Source organism: Parasteatoda tepidariorum, chromosome 3 (assembly GCF_982258835.1).
Source record: "Parasteatoda tepidariorum strain Cologne lab strain chromosome 3, Ptep-v5.0, whole genome shotgun sequence".
Lineage (NCBI taxonomy): Eukaryota > Metazoa > Arthropoda > Arachnida > Araneae > Theridiidae > Parasteatoda > Parasteatoda tepidariorum.
The window spans coordinates 81,141,216-81,166,193 of record NC_141757.1 but is presented as its reverse complement, the minus strand read 5'-3'; the positions used below and the strand labels follow the sequence as shown (position 1 = coordinate 81,166,193).

General features: G+C 26.8%; 1 protein-coding gene across 5 annotated transcripts in view; it reads right to left on the bottom strand.

Moving 5' to 3' along the window:
- The window catches only part of LOC107447961 (POU domain, class 3, transcription factor 3-A), a 467,439-nt gene extending 446,341 nt beyond the window's left edge, over positions 1-21,098 (bottom strand). For all 5 annotated transcript variants that reach the window (XR_015432756.1, XR_015432761.1, XR_015432758.1 and 2 more), the window contains exon 1: positions 20,642-21,098. The gene's annotated coding sequence lies outside the window, so the exon portion shown is untranslated. The remainder of the gene's footprint in view (positions 1-20,641) is intronic.
- Between the last annotated feature and the right edge of the window lie 3,880 nt (positions 21,099-24,978).

Below are 24,978 nucleotides of genomic sequence, written 5' to 3'. Positions count from 1 at the left end.
TATTGAAAGATTTAGATTGCCCATATCCGGAGGACGTTTAATTTAGGTTTATTAAGTAATGGCTCGTGAAGTCTTCTCACGTAGCTGTACAAATCAATTATTCTTTAGTGTATTATGTGACAGTTTAAAATGAATCGTACTTTCATCTTATGAATGATACTTTGCGTCATATAAACCCAAAGACTGGATTCTTGCATTAGTATTGACACAACTTTCATAATAAAAAACCTTTAACTTTTGATAATAAAAAACTAATAATAATAGGCACACTATTTTTACACCTCCAGAATTGTTTGAAAATGTATAAAATGTCAGAAAATAATCGTGAACATCGAAAATTTTGATCCCCTTATAAGTATAAACAAAAAATTTAAATTTTTGAGTTAATTTTTCTAGGTTTATATACATCTCATTAAAAATCATAAAAACGACAGAAGTATCATTTATTTAATAAACATATAAACTTACTGAACCTATTTTTCTTTTATTGAGCAATTTTTTCTTTTTAATAATTCCATCCATATTTACCCTTTATTTTTCATCAAAAATTATTAGTATCCTAAATGAATTGAAAAATTTTAATATTAAGTTAAATTGTTATAAAATGTATAAAAAGGCTTACTTTAATTATTTTCAGTCAAAAAATATCTTCAATTAGTAAAACATAGGGGAAAAACTAAGTTCTGATATGTTAAATTCAATTAATTAATCCTGAGGTTACTGTCTGGACAACCTAGGGAATAGATCGAAAACTTTTCTCAGATGCAACGCAATGCGATGCACACAACACAGAAAATAAATTAGGCAATGACAAACGTGTGATCAAAATTTTGATTGATTTTAACATTTACTTCTTAGATCTGCGTCTGATTACGGTCTTGACATCGTAACTGTAATCTCACCAATGACAGCTAGTGATTATAAACCTAGAAAAATTAACTCAAAAATTTTAATTTTTTGTTTATACTTATAAGGGCATCAAAATTTTCGATGTTCACGATTATTTTCTGATATTTTATACATTTTCAAACAATTCTGGAGGTGTAAAAATAGTGTGCCTATTATTTTTTTTTTACTATCAAAAGTTAAAGGTTTTGGAGATCTGCTCACATATGTTACTGTGAAGGACCGAAATTGGAGGTTGTTGATTTCCATCGGTGAATGTTGACAATCTCATAGTCGGTTTGGTAAATGTCCAAAATATATACTAGGTCTTGTCAAGTGCCACTGCCCGTTATACGTTTGAGCGATACTCCGAACACTAATGCTTATCCTTATCTCTCCTCAGCAGGTATTAAAATATCGAATAAATATAATAACATCAACTAATAAATTTGCATCAAATCGGATATAACAAATATTTCGGACATAGACCAAAGCGACTATGTGATTGTTGACATTCACTGGTGAAAGTCGACATTCTCTTGATTTCGGTCATTCACGGTAGCATATACAATATCAGATCAATCAACAACACCAAGGCATGAATCTGGTGTCGATTGTGTCGGAATATCAAACAAAGCTATAAGTCTATATTCATCAAGACTTATAGTCTTCATAAAAAACGAAAGGTAATAACAAAAGTTTTTTTTTTTTTTTTTTGGAAGAATAAAATATCCATATCAAAATACCAATTTTTTTTTTTTTTAGCAATTATAAAATGCATTTAGGGATCCTTCTTTCTCAAGAAAAAGTATATAATAATGAAAATTTTCAGCTATCAATAGATTTCCTCCTTCGAAAATCAGCAACAAATGAAATGATTTTACTACGATTTCTCTTTTTCTACTTTACTTTTTGGCCTGGTAACAGAAGTGTACACGATAAAATTGAAATTAAAGGGGAAATCTATATGATCTTTGTTGCTGATAGAATTCCATAGTTAGAAGTGCCGTTTTGAACTATAAAATGTAAATAAAGAGAAAAGCTTGATAGTTAAAACAAAAATTTTTTTAAAAATAAGTAATTGTGTATCAGTGTTTGATTATCTCAGAGCATTGCGAAAAATCTTGATATAGAATACATTATGCGACCAAATATCAATTCATGAATAAAAATAATTATAAATAAGAATAATTATAGATAAAAATAGTTAGTATAAATAAAAATAATTATAAATAAAAATAACTATATTATGGAGACCGGAAAGTAATGTTGTTTCGGCTCATTAGATATTCGTTATTCTTAAAAACCATTTTTTTTCAAATTCATTTCGATTCATTTTCGATCCAGAATTAGAAGGCTGTTACCAACGAGGATGAATACATTATTGATTAAAAATAAAATCTTGATAACAAATATCAAATGCACTGAAACGATATTACTTCCCTCTAATATAAATAGAAATAATTATAAATCAAAATAATTATAAAACTAAAATATTCATTTTTTACTAAAGCTTAATTAAAGTTTAAAGTTAAGTGAATAAAGTTGATATTCTAAACTTCGATTATTCAAATTTAATATCTAAATACATATTTCTGTAATTACAGAAATTTGTATGTTTTATTACTACTTTTTTGTCAACTACTTTCGTGTCTATGAAAATGAAGTCTTGCACTCGAAGTTTTGAACACTTCAGACACTAAACACTAAAGATTTTAAAGCTCTACTGAAACATTTTTTTATGATTGCCAGAAACAGAATTTTATAATTAAATTGAATTTATTGCTAATCAATATTTTCAGAAATCGTCAATCAAAATCCGGCTTACTTTATGAAAAAGGTAGAGTGCTCAAATTTTAACTGGAAGTTTGAATTTAATGAAAAAAGTTTCAATCGGCTCCTGACTTCTGCAAGTAGAATTTATTGTCATACTATCGACAAAGGGAGTTTATCGTCAATCAACATTTTAGCAATAATAGGACTGGCTGATGTCAATACAAATTGCAGTATTTTTCTCAATAGTACTAGAAAAATTTACTGCCAATCAAAGTTTAAAGAGATTTCCAACATAAATTAAGTAGTAGACTTAAGACTGAAAGGAAGAAAATAATAATAAAATAGAAAAAAAAAAATTAAAATGTATAGGGCATAAAGTAATGCGTATTATGTTCTCCTTTTTAGTCTTCTAGAAAAATGTAGATATTGAAATTTTTGTTTTTGCTGACTGGTGTTAACATTTCTTTATATAAATTATTGCTCATATCAGATTTTAAATATAAGTCTAGGTCTTAGTTATTTTTTTAATCTCATTTCGTTAACATTATTTATTTAATAATTTTTTTTTCATGGTTATACTTTGTTTGGTTATACATGGCTTTTATTATTGTTAATTAAATAACATTAAAATAAAATGAAAAATTTATTTCCTATTTACCTTTTGAAAAGAAATCGAATTTATTGATAGCTTCAATTTGTTTTTAAATCCAAAGTTTTTAGTTGTAATAAATAAAACATTTTTATAATATTTACTGACTGCTTTTTAAACGATAAGAGAGAAACGAGGCAAATGTGATAACAAAAAGTGTTTACTAGAAATTTTCTTTTAAAAAAGTTCGATTTTAAGAAAATGAAAATTGAAGCTAAGAATAATGAGTTCATATTAAAATTGAGTAAGTAATTGTCCTGATAAATGCAACGTTTTTACTTTTAGAAAGGTATAGTCATCTAATTTTACATATGAACTATTTCCGTTTTTCCCAAGATGGACCAAATGAAACACTAATTAAAAATTTCAACATTTTCTTATTAAAAAATAAAATTCGAATTTTAAATTTCCATAGCTGAATATTAACTAAGCTGTAAAAACTGTGGTGTAAGATCTCTTTGAATATGTTAAGCAACCCAAAAAATTGAGTGAAATGGAAAATTTTATTTTCGATTAGCACTAAATCGAGCGTTTTTATACGATTTAAAGGGTGTAAGTAAAATCTAAATATTTAAAAATTCACATAGCAATTCAAACATTTAAAAATTCACATCAAATATACTCCATCATGAATGTTTTATTTATAGAAAATAATGCTATATTGAGAAATAAGTAATGATTAGATTAACCAGAATATGGTAAAATTTGGTGTCTCTATGGCTCTAAGGGAATACCAAAAAGCACGACAATTTGAACCGATGGTAAAATTTTGGTAAAAGATTATTGTTGCTAGATGATCAGAGAAAGTTTTAAAGGAACGATTTCAAACACCGCATATTTTGGCTTTATTGGCCAGAATGATGAGATTCTTTTACCAGAAATGCCATTACATGTAATATCATAATTTCATCAGAATTTTTTTCTTCTTGTGGACTGAAAAGTCAAAATTAATCGCAATTTTGTAATTTGAACAATTTTATTTTAAATCTGTTAATCTGCTAATTTTCAATGTTTCATAACATCATTAAGAGTTGCTATATACAATGTTATTCATCATCAGATAAAAACAACCCTTAGATAAAACAAACTGCAACATTAATTCCAGAGTAAAGTTATTTCATTCATAATTACAAAAACAAACAAACAAACAATCTTTATATCACTCTTGACAAATTTATTCCGTCTAATTAGGCTTTCACCCAATTAGGTTAATCTATTCATGATTATATTCAATCATACTTACAAGACCAATCAATTTTTAAATAGATCTGACTAATCTCATTGCTGTAATTATGTCTTATTTAACTAATTAGATTTATTCAATAACTATATTTACAAGAATCTTTGTATTCGTCTCATTAGGTTAAATTATAATAATTAGGTTTATTGAATCATATTTACAAGAATAATCACTTAATGTTCATTTTTCTCTTATTGAGTTTTCGTATAATTTATTTAAAAAAAAATATTATATAATATTAATCAAGGCAATATTTAACTTCACTCTTTTATGTTAGAAGCTAAAGTGAAATAATTATAACACGTGATTCGGTTTTGTTAGAGTAAATTTAAAATAACTACATTATAACGAAGTGAAATGCATATCAATTTTTTCTTACAATATTAAAAGACAAAATTACATTCCATATAAGTTTAAAAGAAATTTATAAGTACCAGTTTTTAAGTAAGTTTATAAGTACCAAGTTTATAATTACCAGTCCCAATGCGAAAAAAAGAAATGTTTGCTTTTCTACAGCAATTATTGGAATAGTTCTAAAATACCCTTATAAATACTTCATTGTTAAAATTTTTACAAGATTGCATTTATATATGTTTCATCACTCTGTGGTTCTGAAATTTTTTTAATTCATCTAGAAACGTAGTTCATGATTAATTAAACATAGTTCATTACTCTATGGTTCTGAGAAATTTTTAATTCATTTAGAAACTTAGTTTCAGCGTTTCGAGTGTATGGGGGCATTTAAAATTTAAATGTAAATTTGACATTTTTGTTTGTATTTTAGTTTTTCCCATTCAGATGCTTTCTATTATTATTAAGTTGAATACTTTTAGAAATGTTGTATTACAAAAAAATTGTAATCATGCAAATTTAATATAATAAATATTAACAAGTAAGACGTAACGATTGAGAAACTTTATTATGCAAATAAAATTAATTTTATTAATGAAATCATCTAGTGAAACTGTGTCTCTCATAATCCAATTTATGGCATTTTAATTTTAGAATAATGTTTGTTAAAAATGCATTAAAAACAATTTTTATAATAATATTGATAATGTGCAATAGATGAAACACTTTTATGATTTGATGACTTGTTTGATGCGTTTTGCATTGTTTTAAAATTTTACAAGAACAAAATTCAAACGTCGCAATTTTCAGAAATAAAAATCTTTAAAAAAATTTTAAATTAGAGTTTAAAAATTAAATTTATTTCTTTGTAAGCTTACGAGTGCAAATCTTGTAAGTTAATTATATTTAATTAAAAATTCAAATTAATATTTAAGTAGAAATTAATTGATATCATTAAAAATACGTTAATATTATAAAGTCGAATCACTTGCCAAAATCATTCAGAAAAAAACAAAATACATTTCAATTTTTATTAAATTTTCTTTCCTTGATATTGCTAGGAACTTTTGATGGGGAACATTTCTTTAAAATAAAATTAACTATTCATTTTCCTTAATTAAAAAGTGTGTATCAAACGAGATAAAATTCAAACTATTGCTTTTTCATAATAAAAAATTGTGTATCAAACAAAAGCAAAAACAAAAACTTTTAATTTTTCATAATGCAAAATGTGAATCAAACGAGAGAATTCAAACTACTCATTTTTCATAATGAAAATGTGTATCAAACAATAATTCGAGTCTCTGTTCGAGTTCTCCATAAATCCGAGCTAGTGAAAAAATGTCAGTCTTACTTCCAAATAATGGCCAAGGCATACGCAACTTGTGGAACGATTACTACGATTGATTTTAGGACGATAACTATGAATGAATAACGATATTGTGTGATAAATACTGAAACATGCGGATGATGTGTTGAAAAGAAAAGCATTAGACAATTACTTGAAAGTAAAATTAATCTGATATAGTATTATAATGAATATTGTATCTTGATTTAATATAGTAAATGTACCCTGATCCTCTAATGTAAGTAAATTTTCCTTAAATGTAATGTATTTTTCAATTATATACTGAAATTTTAAACATTGCTTTGTTTCCATTTATCTAAATATTTATTAAATTTTAAGTCTTCGATAATTCCCCGTCCTGTCCGCTTCGAATTATACAGACTCTACGGTATTCATTTTCCATAGTAAAAAATGCGTATCAAGCAAAAAAAATTCAAGCTATTAATTTCTCATTTTAAAATATGAGTATCAAAAATAAATATCAAAGTGTTCATTTTTCATAATAAAAAATGTGTATCAAATGAGAGAAAAAAAATTTGATAGTATCAAACAAGAAACGAAATTTTACGAATATCAAACTTGTATTAAATGAGCAAAGACATTATCTGAGACTTTATTAAAAGATAAAATGAATGCAAGCAAGATGCTTTTTAAAAAACGATTCAAATGATTTATAGGGTGATATTATGTTTTATAAGAATATTCTTAAATCTTCCTTGACTCTCTCTAATCGTCAACAAAAAATTTGAACTCCTCTTGCATTTACGTTAGAACATTTGAAAATATGTATATTAAAAATAATTTTTCTATTGAAAAAATTATTTAAGATAAAGACAATTTTTATTAATTGACTTATGGTGACTGAAGCTTCAAATTAAGTTTCTCTTCTAAATTTTTCATTCGAATATATTTAGGTCTTATGTAAGCATAGCTTACACCCACACTGAGAGAAAAAAGTATGGTCAAAACTGATATGGTAAAATTTACCGTGTATGGGAACACCAAAAGCTCGGTAGTATTTACCAAAGCGCTTTGGTAATGATATCGGTAAAATTAACCGTCATCGGATTAAACCGTTTGATTAAACCGGTTAAACCGTTACCATATGATCGGAAAAATTACGAAATGAATGATTTAAATACCATATATTTTGATTTTATTAACCATATTAATTTTTTTAACTAGAAATATTACAGTACTATAATTTTGTGCTTTATCTTACAATCGCAAATTCAAACCCTCCGACCACCTCATAAGTGCATATAAATTTCCTTTACTTTTACCCTTTGACGCAGCTGGAACACCGGTGTCTTTTTTGTATATTTTTTTTCCGTTGCTCTAATTACAAGTAAAAATATATTTTGGTATTTTTTAATTGTAAAAAAAACCAGTCTTATAGTTACTAAAAATTATTTTTTAGAGTATCGGAATTATATTTGTACTGAAATATAAAATTCGAAATTTGATTTTCCTTTTCCTTCATATTCAAACATTTTGCAAATTAAAAAAATTTCAATGATGAATAACTGTTTCACTTTTAGGTCTAAATAACAGCAAATAAGTGCAAGTTTGAAAAATTATTGTTTGGTAGTGTGCCGTGTTTCATAGATTTTACATTTAATGCGGAAAAAGACACCGGTGTTTCAGGCTGTATTTCATAAACCGTAAATTATTAAAATGGTAATTTTAATATAATAAACTTATTTCGACATAAATTAATACAAAATACTGAAATAAAGTTAAAAAATATGTTTCATAAAAATTATACGTTAAAGGTTTTGCAAAATGTCGATTGCCAAGAAATTGAAAATAAACTATTTTATAAATTATTATTATTATTATTCAGGTGATTTATTTTATTATATAACTGAACAGCTGACCCAATTTAGGATTTGCGACAACCAATGTTCAACTCAGTAGACTTGTAATTTTAAACCCAATCTAAAAGATTCCTGGATCAAGTATTGGGAGAAATTCGCCTTCTCGGAGGACTTTTTGATAGAACTCACCCACATTTCCGTTACAGGGAGAGGAAAACATCCCACCGTTAGCCTGACTGCAAGGGGACTCTAACCCCTGAGAATATTTTACGTCAGCACTGTGGTCGGTGTGAGACGGGAGCGGAATTCGTATCGACCAGCCATCCCTGGGATTCGAACCCGGTTCACCTCATTGAAAGGCGAGCGCTCTATCCCCTAAACCACCACAGCTCCAGTTGATTTATTGCAATTTTAGTCAAAAGTTATACTGCACATTTAAAAAACAAAAAACCCCAATTTTCGTGTGATAAATTCGTAAAGGCTAAGCACGCTTTTCCCAATTCTGCTTCTGCCCTAAACTGATTAAGCATCTCCAGCAAAAGAGGTGGATTAAAAGTCATTATTAATGAAACGGGGATGGCACGTCCGCAGTTAGCAGCGCTATAATTACTCGACGTGAACAAAAAAGTGCATTTCACAAAAATATTTTTCCATCCTCATTAATATTCCTCTCGCAACGAGCATCGTTGAGAAACAGAAGGAGCAGCCGTCCTATTATGATAATAGTGCTTACAAATTCCAGGGTGTGGCTCTGCAGTCGGCCAACTACACAAGATAAAGAATTCTAGTGAAGGGGTGAAATAAGCACAAAAGCTTCACTGACCACCCCTCTTTGCTGTTCTTTTCGGAACAATCTTCCATCGTTCTTTAAAAAACGAGCTGTGATTTATGACACATTGGTAATTGGTTGCGCAAAAGCTACCGTATTCTGTTCAGATGCTGTTGCTATAGTTGCCATTCCTTTATTAACGGTGGTTATAATGGTATCCCTCTGCATCAACAACAATGGATGCACTACACTTTATTAAATTTCTCTTTTCGTGTAGATTTATTCTTCGACTTATCAGGTCGATTAGTCGATTATTATGTAATAAATTATAAAATAACGAAATTTGTGAAATTATTTAGATGCACATAAGATCAGATATATTTGAATCTTGTAGTTAATTTAGTGTGCGAAAATTGTTTTTTAAATTAATATATTTCCCAACAGTTATGCAATATATTTATTCCAATTATTGATACAATTTATTCATTCCAATTAGTGATACAATATATTTACTCCAATTATTGATACAATATATTTATTCCAATTATTGATACTATTTATTCCAATCATTGATACTATTTATTCCAATTATTGATACTATTTATTCCAATTATTGATACAATATATTTATTCCAATAATTGATACAATATATTTATTCCAATTATTGATACAATATATTTATTCCAATTTTTGATACAATATATTTATTCCAATTTTTGATACAATATATTTATTCCAATTTTTGATACAATATATTTATTCCAATTATTGATACAATATATTTATTCCAATTATTGATACAATATATTTATTCCAATTATTGATACAACATATTTATTCCCATGCACGCACAAAATGGAAATAAATTTGAAGTTATTGGGAATAAATGTATCACACCACAATAATGTTCCAAAATATTAATTTCAAATCTATTTATTCACTGAGATTTAATAAATTGTATAAATATTGAGAATAAATGTGTTTATTTAAAATAAAATTACCACCCAATAAATTAGCCACAAAATTTAAGTATTTTTTTATTTGACGCATATCTAAGTAATTTCATTATATTTTTACTTACATCATGATTATCAGCTATTCAATCAGCTAATGATTTGACAATATTTATTCCCAATACTTATTAGCAATAATAGTTTTTTAGAAATATATACGTAGTGTAGTTTAACTTAGAAGTAAACATATCGTGTAAAAATTAATATTTTTTCTTCCATAGCTCTAAATATTTTTTTCTAAAAACGTTTCATATTATGTAATAATCAAATGAAATACTATATTGACCGCTATGGTGAAAATGATTTTTTTAAAAAAAGATGTCGGTATTGATAAGAATTTTAAACATATCGTTCTGTGAATGCCATATCTTATTTTATTATTATTATAATTAATAACATTATTAATGATGATTGGGTCAGCTCTACGTCACGGAACTTTTGGTTTACCGCTCCAAGCTGCATTCTTAAAGTGGAGATATTCCTTCTTTTTTTTTGCTATAAATAAACGATTTTGTATAGAATTCAAATGTTTTGAAAACGAACTTTTCATTTTTATACAAAATATTTTCCAACAATATTTTCCAACCAATTGTTTGTTATTGCCACATTTCAATAAAAATAAAAATTAATCAAAATAAATTAGAAACCGATATTTTAACTCGGACATTTTAAGTAGAACGATCAAATCATATTCGGTAGGAATGCTTCTTAAGTTCGTAAAAATCGTGAATTATATTTTATTTATTCTTTAAGATGTTAACTATTTTATTGTAGTCTAATTTTCTGATAGAAATATTTTAAGTATTGGTAAAAGAATTATTAATAAATAAAGAATAATGGCGTCACGGAAAATTACGAGTTGAATCAATCAAAAAATCAACCGTTAAGCGATTAACATTAACCGTCAAACGATACACTTCTCAAAAGTTGAAGAAATTTGAATCGAGCTCCAAAAGCTAATTGTCGCGAAACTGACCCATTGAATGTTTTGTAATCTTTCTAAATTAATGAAAAATATGTGAAGTAAAATGTATTCCTTCTTCAGTTTTCAAAGTATTCAAAATAGATATTTTTTTCTTAGTTTTAAAATAGGAAGTTATTGCCGTAGTTATTTTAAGCATTGTGTACAAAAATTGCGCAAAAAACTATTTAATATTTAAATCTTCTCCAGAGTTGTCTCAACAAATTTTCACGTAAGAATTTAACGCACAATAAAAAGTTTAATCAAAATCAAACTCTTTTAGACGGTTAAACTTGATTTTTAATATTCGGTAGGGGACGTCTAAAAACATATTTTCATGCTCAAATTAAAATTTCTACAAGGTAGTTAATGATTTATTTGAGTAAATACTGTGAGTTTTATACTAATGGTAATTTTCAAATAAACCCTATTATTAATATATGAATGAATAATAATAATTAATGTCCTAATCATATTATTCATACAAATCATGAACTATCTTGTAAATTTATCTTTTTTATTTGTCCTCACACATTAAGTTAAACTTTAATTATTTTATTTGATCTATTTTTGGTGGCGTAATTAAAATTTCTTCTAATTCTTGAATAAAAAAATGCTGTTGCTAAAGAGATAATATTTAAAACTTTTTGGAAGTATTATGTACAAAATAAATAATTAAAAACAAATAACATTAAAAAAATAGTTTTTCCTTCCAAGTTCACTTACAAATATTGTTATGCTGATCACACAACTTTTTAACATCTTTACATCTTTCAAACTTTTTTATTCTCAGAACCTACTGGGCAATTAATCATCATAACTTTTAAATACAGTCACGTTTTAACTAACTAGTTTAGTTGTCTGCCTCATTTTAAATATTTCCTTAATGATTAAAACACGGTTCATTCATAACATATTATAATAGTTAAACTATCTTTTCAGTGTAAAATAAATTAAATTAGCTATATTTTGCAAAGCATCTATCAAATGCCTATCTGCTGATCTCTTAATTTCGTTTTAATCTTATTTAAATATTTCAAATTCTTTTAATTTATGATAATTTTATTTTCTAACTATTGTAATCAGCTCTCTTTTTGCGGAGTAATACGTGAAAGTACTAAATTTCTTTTATGCTCCTTTATGACATTTTTCGATAATAGATTCACACTTGGTCCCATTTAGGCCATAAAAAGGAATCTTATTTTTCATGAAAATTGTTTTTTAATTATAATTAGTAAATTTGTTCCTATAAAAATAATTAGCGTCTTTGGCTATATTTTAATTATTGATAAGTTAAACATCAAAGTTTAATTTTTATAAATAACAAAAATATTTCTAATTATTAATAACAATTGCAAGCATTCTTATTAATGTTTAAGGTATTTCTGTTATCATGTATATCGGAAATAGATATTAATTTCTGAAATTTTAACTTCTTAATTTTCTCCAGTATATCCACAGAATTTGCTTAAGATGATTGCGTAATATAAATAGCTGATGATTTATGCAATAATTTTTATTTTTTATATTTTCTATTTTTATATAATTTTTTCTCTTCCACCTTTACAAACTAATTTTCTCGATGCAATGAAATTTTTATAATTTATAAATTTTTCTCTTTCTTATATCCCCATTAACATTGAAAAACATTTAAATTATAAATAAATATTATTATTGAAAAATAAATTCGTATTCTCTGGTAATGAATTGACTTCACTATTAACGTTTCATAGCGATTTTTAGCATTTTTACATGCGTTATCCTATAATCACGGAATAGCACAAGTATCCTTAACATTTTAAAATTAATTCTTTAAGTATCTTTAAATTACAAAAAAAAAAGTTATAATAATAATAACAAAAATAATAATAACAATTTTCTTACAATTTCAGAAATTTTGTTATAAATTTACTGTATTTATTATTGTGAAAGTCTGAAATTCTGTAAAATGTGTACTTTCTAAAGTGAATGTCGATATATGCTTGAAAATATTTATTAAATAATAATATTCATCATTTCTCTCCTACACCGGTAAATGTCGACATTAAGCTTGCTCTCATGGTGAATGTCGATTTAAATATTTAGCAAAGTATCAGTATATCTCCCTGTGCCTGCAAATGTCTATTCAGTATTTATTGATGAAAAGGCTTACAGAGGGAAATGACGTAAACGAACTTCTTTAATTCAACATTCACTGTTAAATATAAGCATTTAATGGTATAGGAGCGAATTGATAAATGAATTTCGGATATTCACCAAAGCTACTACTTGAATATCGACATTCACCGAGAGAAGTTGGCATTTTGTACTTTTATGGAAACTTATGTCTATGTATTGCTATAATGAAAACAAATAATAACGTAATAATTATTGATAATTTCGTACTACTTATGAGTTGTGTTGTAGCACAATTGAATTACTTTTTCTAGAAATAACACTAATTAAGATCAATTTTTGTTTTAAAACAAACCTTTAAGTTATCGCCACTATCTTTATTTAGTGAGTAAGGTTTGAAATCATTTTGTTATCATTTATATCAACTTAAGTGTGTGTACTTTTCTGATAAATATAGGTTTGAAGTAATTCATTGCAGCCACTCCTATATCAGATAACACCACACATGAAGTATTGTAATATGATTGTTAAAAGATGTAATAAATTTAAGATTATTACACGGATCCAATTATCTGTGGTGATTTTTGTTACAAACTTATACACTTTATTGATATGTTTTAAATAAATTCATATGCAAATTATTATTATATTTAAATTATAGCTCGCTTATAAGTATGGAGTTTTTGAAACTGACCGAAGTTTTCATAAGATAGCGGCATACAAGTGCATTAATTTATGAAATTAGTAGCAATTATTTTGATGAAAAGACAGCATTTAAAAAAATATTACGTTCATTTTGAAGCTTATTAAGATAACGCAAATTTAACATTATTTTTATACAGTGTAAAAATAATGTTAAATTTTCAGAAAAAAAAATTTAAACTGGTGTGCCATTACAAAACAGTTTATTTCTCTGAAAATTGCTATTCATTAAAAAAAGCGATTTTTCTCAAATGTCTGCTTTTAAGCAGATAAGTAGGGGAGAGTGGGGTCAATTGTAACAGGGTACGATTGTAACAGAGCAAAAATTTCGAGTGTCTGGTTTTAGATTTGGTTCTTAGGTGGCGCACAAGGTGTATTTAACACTAGATTGCCTAAGGAAGTCATTTTGACTGCTTTTAATTTCAATTAGAAAAACAATGATGTCTATAATGACGCAATTTCTTAGAATTTTGTGACTTTTTGTACAACATATAATTTTTTTTTTGGTAATATTTACTAATAACTTGTTAAATAACTGTAAATAATATAAAAAATTTTAAAAATTAATTTTATACAAATTTATTTACGCATTCACAATCCTGTCATTTTGACTGCTTTTAGGCAATATAGGTATGTACTAATTTCCCGTCTTTCTAGTGTTAATAAATCTACATGTACACCCCTGCTGGCAACCATTTCTAGGTACTTTTGAAAGAGTTACATCACAAAAGATATTTTCACGCTACGCAAGTAATTTTTTTGGTATTAGAATATTATATTGCAACAAAGTAATTTTGTTTAAATAAATAAAAATTATTAACCGAATATGTAAGTGGACACCTTAATTAACATTTCAGAAAAAAAAGATTAGTTTAGTTAATTAACTAGCATTGTTTTTAACAAATGAAGCTGAAATGGCGTCTTGGGGACAATTGTAACAATAAGTAAAGGGACGATTGTAACAGCTGAAAATAAATAATCTTATGCTTACAAACAATTACTTAACTCTTTAAGAACCACCAATAGTTTCCTATATCATTTATATTATGTTGCATGTGCATTATTTTATTTGTCACCTTTCACAGCATAAATTAAAATTTTTAACCCCTTAAAGTTAAAAGTTTAACCCTTTAGGTCTCTGCTCATTATTATTTTTACTCCTAAAATATCACTACTATTTTGATCAATAAAAAAATATATCACAACTATGATAATATGTATAATTAAGTATGTTTTAGTTGAATTTAGGAACTGTTACAATTGACCCCGTAAGTGGGGACAATTGTAACAAGTGCACGACTGTCGAAAATTGTTAATTACTAATATAATAACATTTAAAATAAGGTATTTTTTTTTCTAGTAGAGAATAGTCTACTTTACTCGTCTGTCAATTAATACTGATAATATATTGGATTTTTTGTTAGTTAAAAATAGTTAAGTAAAAAATGTTACAATTGACCCCACTCTCCCCTACTGTCATTTTTACAAAAAGCTCTTCTATTTTAACAAAAAGAAAACTAAAATAACTATGTCAAAATCATAGTCGGTGCAAGCCTAGTGCAGAATTCGTATAATCAGTCAACGCCGGGGTTCGAACCCAACTCATCATATTGGGAGGCGAGTACTGCGTCCCCTGAGCCACTTCAGCTTTTCAGTTTGGTTAAAAAGAAAAATTTTAAACTATCTTTATTGTAAGTTTTACTAATTTAAATCTTATGTAGAAACGCTTAAAAGTATATTGGTCCGCCCTTGTAAAAAAGTGTGTCAATTTAACTTATCGATAAATTAGATTTAAAGACAGTTAATAATCAAGTAGGGTATCAATTTGAATCGCAGCCGGTAATGAAGTCGAATCACAATTTTATCTACATGATTTTCAAAACCATTAAATAATTTCTGAAAAGTAAAAGCAAGTTTAGAAAATAATCGTAAAATGATTTGAAAAAAGTTAGTTATTTTAAGGTAAGCAAAGCTGCGTGGCAAATACTGGAATTTGAATTGACTATTTTAATCAGACAAATATACAAAGGGAAAAAAATCCTTTTTTGTCTTCTTTTTTTAAGGATATTTTTGCTTCTCTTGGGTAGCGATTAAAAACAAAACAAAAAAATCTGTATTTATCTTTAATCAGATTTTTTTTCGGTAAAAGATTTTTTTCTATAGAATTTACAGTAATTTTTTGCAGTTCACTAGATTAATATTTAATTATCAAAGGGAGTTATTTTTACTTATTTTTAGCATTGTTAAGCATTGTTTCACAGTAATTTCAATAACTATAGCAATTGTTAACGTCGAGATTCAGAGAAATAAATAAATTTTTGTTATATTACGATTGTAATAATCAAATATAAATGAGAAGAAAACACAATATTGAAAAGGTTTTTTAGAGATAATTGCTGAAAAAATTTTCAACAAAAAGTTTTAAGCAATAGATAACCGAATGGAATCTCTCTTACTTTTAATTTTTTGCTATTTGTCACAGAAAAAAAATATACAATTTTAGTTCATTCTTTTTATTCAAAAAATCTGTAAGCAATCTTTTATGAATCGTTTTAAATTCTTATAATATGTATGTTGTCGTTAATGTATGAAGCATTGACATTCTATTGAACTTCTAGTCATTGAATGCTTGACAATTTTAGTCAAAGTATGGAAGATGGGAATTATTTTTAACTTTACCTATTCATTGTGTAATATGATTAGGCATTCTATAGAATAGCATATGCTTTTTAGACAAAGAATGAAATGTGAGAATTATATACATTGCCTCTTGGAGAATACGAGTAGGTTTTTCAATAATCATTCTAAAGAATGCCTAGACAATGTGTTAAATATTTTTCGCTTCATATTTTGCCGGCTAGTCATTCTATGAGATGCGTAAGCAATGTGTGAAATATTATGTACTTCATACTTTGGCGGTTGATTTAGGCATTCTATTAAATTACTAGGCATTCTATAGAACGCAGTATTTAATATATCAACCGCAACTTAAACGTAGCCACAAGGAGAGAAAAAATCTGGAAAAATTACAGTACTTCATAGTAATGATACTTTTATTTCTGGTATACAAAGTCATAATCCTGGTCAGTAAAATAAAAATATATGGTACTATTCATTTTTAATTCATTTTGGTAGTTCATTACTATTCATTTGGTAACTATTTGTTAGGTAATTTTTTCATTCATATGGTAACGGCTTACTGAAAATTTTGGTTTTCAAAATTATAATTCTTATTACCATACATTTAGTAAGAAATACAAAAATGAAAAGTAAATTTAGCTAAATAAATGGTTTTTATGCCATGCTCTAAGGTATTATGATAAAATTACCAAGTTTTACCACATTTATTAAATTGTATCACATATTATAAAATCATATTTTGTTGTTAATTTTACCAAAATTATTACCAAAGAAATTAAGAAAAAATTACCAGGTATTTGGGTGTTCTCATAGAGTTAGAACCACGGTAAGTTTTACCATATTTTGGAAGTTTTGACCATACTTTTTTCTCAGTACATTAAGTTAGTTTCGATAAGTTTGAAATGCCGAAATGAGTCAAATTTTGTACTTGAGAAAGTATTTACAAAAGTATTTATTTTCCCACCAATTACAAACCATAAAGAATTTTAAATTAAATTCATAATTTACTTTTAAAATTTTTTAATGTCTGGCTTTTATTCAATAATCATTTTTGAAGTTTTGAGTTATTGTAAGTAGAAAAATACAGATTTTGTTATAGAGTCTTTATCTGCAAATAACTTTCGTATAAAGAAAATTTTGAAGTATTTTTACTGCATATTTGAAATCCAAATTTTGAAAACATTACCGTATAGCATTATATTTCTTAAATTTTTAATTTTTCAGCTTTAAGTTTGTTTCAATTAATTTAGCCATTTACTCATTTAATTATTTCACTTTCTCTCAAATATATTAACTCTGTTACAAAATATACTACCATTAGAGAAAGTGCAAATTGTACTTTATGGAAACGCGACATTATTCATGTTTACTGCACGTAGTAGGTCTAATGTGAACCATATCCCCGAGTATTGTGCAGAAAGATATTTCCGTTCAAAAACTTTTACTCGAAAAATAAGAGTAAAACTATAATGGTTATAAAAGCTTAAAATTTCAAATAAAAGCGAAATTTTATTGAATTAAAATTGCTAAAAGTTTAAAGGAAGAAGTTTTGAGGAGTGTATAAATGGAGGAAAAAATTGAATAAATTTTGATCCGAAAATCGATTTTTTTTCCTACAAAGATTTAAATTTTGTATTTTTTCATGTAAAACTGCATTTTATAAAATGATGTAAAAATTCGTATACCTCATAATTAAAAAAATTATGAGGTATATTATAAAAATTATAAGGTCGACATTACTAAATAAAATAATACAAAATAATAAACAATTATCAGAAATTATTTTTTCCATGGAATTATTTTTGAATAAAAGAATTTTATAATTGCGTTCAAAGTTTTCAATTCCCTTAAAAAGTTCTCGGGTAATACGAAATAGGCAAAAAGTAAAAATTACATTTAGGGGTCCAAACTTTTAATCTCTCGCCTTACTAAACTATCGGGACCAATTTTCCAGATTCCTGCTACCTTCCATATTTAGAGGGGCAGAAACCCTAATTCGCCTTTAAAAAACAGGTATGTTTATTCAGAGTAAAGAGCATTTTTTAGTTTGATTTTGTAGTTTGAAATATTGTTTGCATCAATTAATTAGCAATATTTGAGGTCAACCTCGTGAGATTGAGTCCCGGTTATCAGATCAAAAGTTATTTAGGGTGTTCCATCATGGTTTGGATAAGTACACGTATACAAACCATATCGATTTTTAATTAAAGGGTAACACAACCTCTGTCTTTTAGAACAATAAGTAAAACTTAAAAAAAGTATCGCATTCAAGGGACTGCTTTGTCCATTTATTAATTTTATTTAAAAACGAACTCCTTCCATTTATATTAATTATATCCGTACATATTCCAAAAAATAAGGAAAAAACCAATGATATTTTTGTCACTTTTGCATTAACATTCTAAGACAAAAATGAACAAATATACAGAATTATAAGAAGTTTTCGAATTCTCATAAGAAAATCATTTTTTTTAAGTAAAAAATTTATCTTTCCACAAAATTCTTTTATTTATTTATAATTATTAACTTTTTTAAATTTTTGATATCTTCTAAGACTTGAGTTGAATGCCAATAACATTAAGACGAAGAAAACTTATCATCAATTCTAAACTATATAATAATGAACTATAAACAAAGATGTTAAAACAATTAAGTAATTCAAAGGTCCAACAAATTAATTTTGAAATAAAATGGGATATTTAGAAATATTTGAGGTAAACTTTACGTTTTAAAAGTTTAACTTGTAATTGAAATGATATATAATAAACAGGAAGATTAAAAAAAATAATGATAAGTTTCTAATATAGAATAAGGTCATAATTCAATTTGAGGACTAATAAATATGTCAAAATATCAAGTCGATTTCAAAAAGTTTCTTGCATTTTTAAATTAGTTAATTAAAAACATTCACCAGCATAATTTAGAAAAAAAAATTAAGAATTTCCTTGTTACTTTAAATCAGAAATAATATATTTGCTTGAAAAAAAATATCTATAAATAAAAATATCAAACATTATAGATATTTCTAATTTAACATGTAGGTTTAAATCTTCAGAAGTATTTTCGCTTTAAGCTGCTATTTTTTCTAGTAATACATACGTAAACATAAAAATCATTAATATTCAGACTTTACATAAAAAATATGTTAAACATAACTTTTAAATGTTATGCAACTCACAAAGTGTCACTAAAAAATAATGTGCGAACCAAACAATTTATTGATATATATCATATTTCAGTGAAAAGAGAAAGTTTTAAAATGACAACTAAAATTAGTAAATAAATACAAAATAAATAAATAAAAAATTACGATTGCGCACTTTGCTTTTAAATGAATTATTTTGAGGCACATCATGCGAAAAAAAAAATACTTCACAGCGAAATATAGAAATGTTTTGGAATTCGAAAAACAATTTTATCGAATATTCGAATTAAATCTGTGAATGCTCAATTTTCTTTCAGTTTATTATTAAAGAGTATGAATTTAACTCTTGTGCTATGTTAGTATTTAATTAGAATTTACCGCAGATAAAATTTTAGTTTATAGTTATCCTTCCACTCATAGAATGAGCTAAAAACATGCTTATTTTTATGTTAATCATATTTATGTAAAACAAATCAGCGCAGCTTAAGGGATAATAATTAAGGGATAATCAAGGGATTGATAAAATGATACAGATAAGTGATAAAATTTAACGATTGAAATTTTTGAAGATGTTAAGAATTTATGGTAACATTACGATTTCGCAAATCTAGAATGGGGAATCTAGTTGGAGAACATTCAGATTCACAAGGTTAATAGCAAACTTTAAACTTTTAGCTAATCGAAATTAGGTTTAGTTATCTAACGTTAAAAACAAACTTTTCACTGTTAGTTTTTTTAACTATTCGAAAGTAATCAAAAATCAGACGTACAATTAAGAGTTCCTAATCACGTTAATAATCCAAAGGTAAATTTTAAAAAAATAATTTGAAGTATAAAAAATGAACTCAAGGAAATAAGGCGCACATGGGTAAGAAAAAAATATATCTCGTAGCAACAGTTAGAAATATTCTCCGATTTTGAAAGTTATTTTTAACATATATCCGCCCGGCATATTTTGTACCGTCGTGACCAAAAGCGTGAGTTTTTTAATAATAAATTAATTATTAACTGCAATATGACGAATTTCGTCATTCGGTGATTGATTTTTCGTCATGCAAATGGATATGGATATGCGTTAATATAGATTCGTACAGAAAAGGCGAAGGTTAAATATCAAAGAACATCAGCACCAATTCTTGTGTGGTGCATGCATTTAATTGAAATTTTATAATGAACTTTTAGCATAGCCTATTACATCTTACGTTAACTAATCGAAAGTAACTTACTTTTTAAAGTAATCCTAATCACACTAATAATCCAAAGGCACTGAAATTGCACAAAATTGCTTTGAAAAAAGGAAAAAAATCATTTGAAATAATCCAAAAAAAGGTGGACTAAATGAGACATCGACCAACAACTATCAACCGGAACATTATGTGGTTTGATGTATAAGAAATCAGTTTTAGTACTAAGCCTCCTTCATTTCTAAAACACCATACAATATGCAATGGGGTATTTGCGAATGTATAGTATATGCATATATTCAGCACTCATATACCTAATGCATACATGTATTATGCATGCCTCCCTTTTTTATATTTAGTATTTGCATGCTCAAGGCGTTAATGAGAATCTTTTCGGACCAAGGAATGAGTGAATTTCGATGGAAAAAAGAACAAAACCTACCCTCCCGTTTTAATTCTTAAGCCCTATTTGCCTAAGCTGTGGAAATTGATTTAATGCAGTAGTGTTTTGTGGTGATTTTGCCATATTGAAATGAACTCGGACGATATGTAAAAAAGGTATTAAAAATCAATCGCTACAGGTGTGTGTAAGTTCATGAAAATCAGAACTTTCAGGTGAATAATCGAAGGTCTTTAGATGCATGAGCGCGCTTTATGGACAAGCGGGGGTGGAGAGGAGTAGGTTGAACTTTCTGAGAAGATAAAGACGTAATTCCTCTGGATTGTTTTGTGGCCTTTTCGTGTCGTCCCCTCCCCCCTTGCAGAGAAGGTGTGATAAAAATGTAAACAGTATTTCTGAATAATGGAAGACGATGTTTTCGTTTTATTTTCGCAGAAGAATAAAATGCAAACACTCCTTTGTTCCTTTGAAGAAAAAAAATGAAATTTATGATTGTTCTAAAAACTGTTTTTCGTTCCTTTGTTCCCGAGTTACGTTTCATTTTTTTCCCCAATCGAATGTTTTGTGGCGTTTTTGTAGAAATTAATGAAAATATATTTTAAACTAAAGTCGAATGATCTTTGAGATGCAATATATTAATAAACGCGCTGCTAGTATACTAATAGCAAAGTTTGAAATCCCAACATTCCAGAAAAAAAAAGATAGATAACACGTATTTCATACATGGCTAATTACATTCCTAATAGGCACCCTTAATGGCATTATTTCAATATTTGGTTTTTTGTTTTGTTTTTTTTTTCAAAATAACATAAGGATTCCTTTAACATCTTTTAATAATATTTTCAGATAATAGCCTTTCCAAAACTTTTTTTTTGTTGATACTTTGCCAAGAATGTCCACATAGTGCCTAGGTATAATATACTAGGTAAAGTATATAATAATTTTGATATTTAATACTTAGTCTAAAAATGACTTGAATTCACTAAAATGCTTAGGTATTCGGTAGAATCCGGACGTTTCAAACATTGCTGGCAACGTATGCATAGAATCAGTCATATAGTGTTATAAATTTTTTCATAGATATAAATTCAAGAATAATTTGCTGTGAAATATTTAAAAATATGATTTCTTATCTGAGACATCAAGAAAAATTATAGTATTACAAAGAAAACAACAACATCTGAAAACATAATCGTAGCGGTTCTGTAAACTACTCTTTATTTTGCATTAATTAGATATTGATTTTAGTTGATTTGTGGTAGTCATCAACATTTGAAAAGTATTGTTTGTCGCTACAGAAACATTTGTTGTGACGCAACTTTTCCATGACTATAAAATAAATAAGATCACATGACGTGTCTGAGTTAGTTCACTGTATCCATTTAAAATTGCGTTTAGAAAAACATTCAAATAATATTAATTTTATTATAGTTCCCACTGATTAAATAATCGTATTCATTACTATCTAAAATTTAAAATTTTTCTGAACTTTGAATTTGGTTTATTTTCTTGCTAAAATATGTTATCATGTTTTTAAAAAATTCTCTGCTTCTCTGATTCACGTTGTTTTAAATTTTCATAATTCGTAGATTTTTAAACGTAATGAGTTTCAACGTACGATTGGAAATGGGGTGATTTTCTTTGTTGAATTGTGTTTCATTGCTTTAAAATTTGAAATTGTAATTCATATTGTTATTGTAATGTTCGTTTGATATGAATACAAACTTTTACTTTTTTTTAATATTGGCGGCTTAAAATTTGGAAGAAAAATTATAAAACCATGAACATTTCTGAAATTGATGTTATAAGAGTTTTATACTCGTTTTGTGCAATTTATTTGTCTCCTTGATTAAATTTCCTGTTAACTAATTTTTTTGTGTGTTTTGAATTGTCAATGAATAGCTATTTTGATTTAAATTGTTGTCTTTAATTTTTAGACAAAGCTATGCACATTTTACAAATTTTGGTGTCAGAGTTTTGTAATATGTTTCAATTAATACTGTAAAAAAATTAGTATTTAGTTGTCCCCAGTTTTAGTGTTGCGGTAAACTAAATGCAGAAAACATAACCAAATTTATCCTTCAAAAAATTAAGTAAAATTAACAAAAAAGCAATTATTTGGAAGAATTCATGCGAATATATTAATAAAATGTGCTTGTATTTTTTACGAAATGTTTTTGCCATGAAGGCATAACTTGATTCCAATGCTCATAAAAATATGTATTGTCAATAAAAAAATAAAAATTTATAAATAAATAAAAGATTAATAAATAAATAAAAGATTAAAATATTAAAAAAAGAGTAATAAATAAATTAATTAAACTATCAGCGTGGAAAAAGTAAATAAAAATGTGATTATATATATGTGCTGTAAAAAATTTTAGTTTACATCTGGATCAAAAATGGTGGCAACTAAATCCCAAAATTTTTATCATTGTAAATGAATCCTTTTTTTGTGTGTGTTTCTTTACAGTTTTTAATAGTTATACTTTTAGGTACTTTATAATAGAAGTTTTGTATCGTGTTAAACTGTAACACCGTTCAAATTCGATTCGCAGTAGTTTTAATATAAGGCAAAGATGAAACATATTAGATTTTTAATATTTCCTCTATATCAACGGCCTACTATCTATTGCCTGTCATCTCTATTTGAACTTTTTATAAATCCCAATACTTAAACAACTAATGTTTTAGCTGTTTTTATAACTAACAACTAATATTTCAGCTCTCTTTATCAAGCTATAAACTAACAACTAATATATTAACTGTTTTCATCAAACTATAAACGAACAACTCATTTTAAAATTTATAATTTATTAATCGAACTAGATTGAAAAACCCAAAAATGAAACATTAACTTTTTATTGCGTTATTTATTTCGTTGTACAGTATATAATTCAGATTTTTATTACATTTATATTTTATTATATTTACACGCACTGTAAAAAGTTTCAGTTTGCCTCAACACCAAAATGTTGGCAACTATAAACCAACATTTTTTTACAGTGTAAAAGTTACCTTTTAAAGGTGTATCCAAAGAATTAACCTATAATTCAAATAATTTTTAATTATCATCCCAGTTTTCAATTTTACTTTCGAAGAAGTAACCTCTGAGTTAAATAACAAAGTGCTTGCTTTCGAAGCACCGTTAGTCATCCCCAAACCATCACGTGCACCGAAGTCATAAGTTACACTTTCTCAATCTATTTGTTTAATTGGATGTACAAGAAACATATTTAATCCTCCTTCGCGCTCTAAATTTACAGTCGGCTTTGGCAAAAACTTCCACCTCCAGAACTGTCGGGGCTTAATTCAATTTATAGTTTCCCTTTAACCTTCGACGGGTAGGGGAAGAAGAGAATGTTACAGATATCGTGACTGAAAGATCGTTTTCGAATCTCCTTTCAGACACCCTTAGGTGAAGGAGAACTATCTAAAGTGATACAACAATTGCGTGACTATGAGGATTTAAGAGTATCTCCCTCTGTTGTTTCATTAGATATGTTTTAATAGGTGGGGTCGGAGGGGGAATTAAAAAAGATCATCGTTATTTGGGAAGTTGCGGTTGTGGTGAAACTGAACTCTTATAACATTTTGTTTTGGTTATTGAAGATAATTAACTGAACTGTGATAACTCCAAATTTTCCAATTTTAATAGACCCAACCTACACTATTCTACATTAAGAAAAAAATGTAATCAAAACTATCAAAATATGGTAAAATTTAAGGTGTTTCTGGTAACACTGAAAAGTTTGGTAATTTCTACCGAAGCGCTTTGATAATGATTTGGGTAAAATTAACAGCAACAAAATATGGTTTTATAATATGTGATGGTGTCCGGTGGCTGATCAAGCAGCTTGACCAAGCAGCTGAAATGATCAATTTAGTTTGGTAGCGCTTCGCGCTGTCGTGCCACAGATCCCTGGTTCGATCTTTGGGCCGGACAAGGTTGACTCAGCCTTTCATCCCTTCAGTGGGT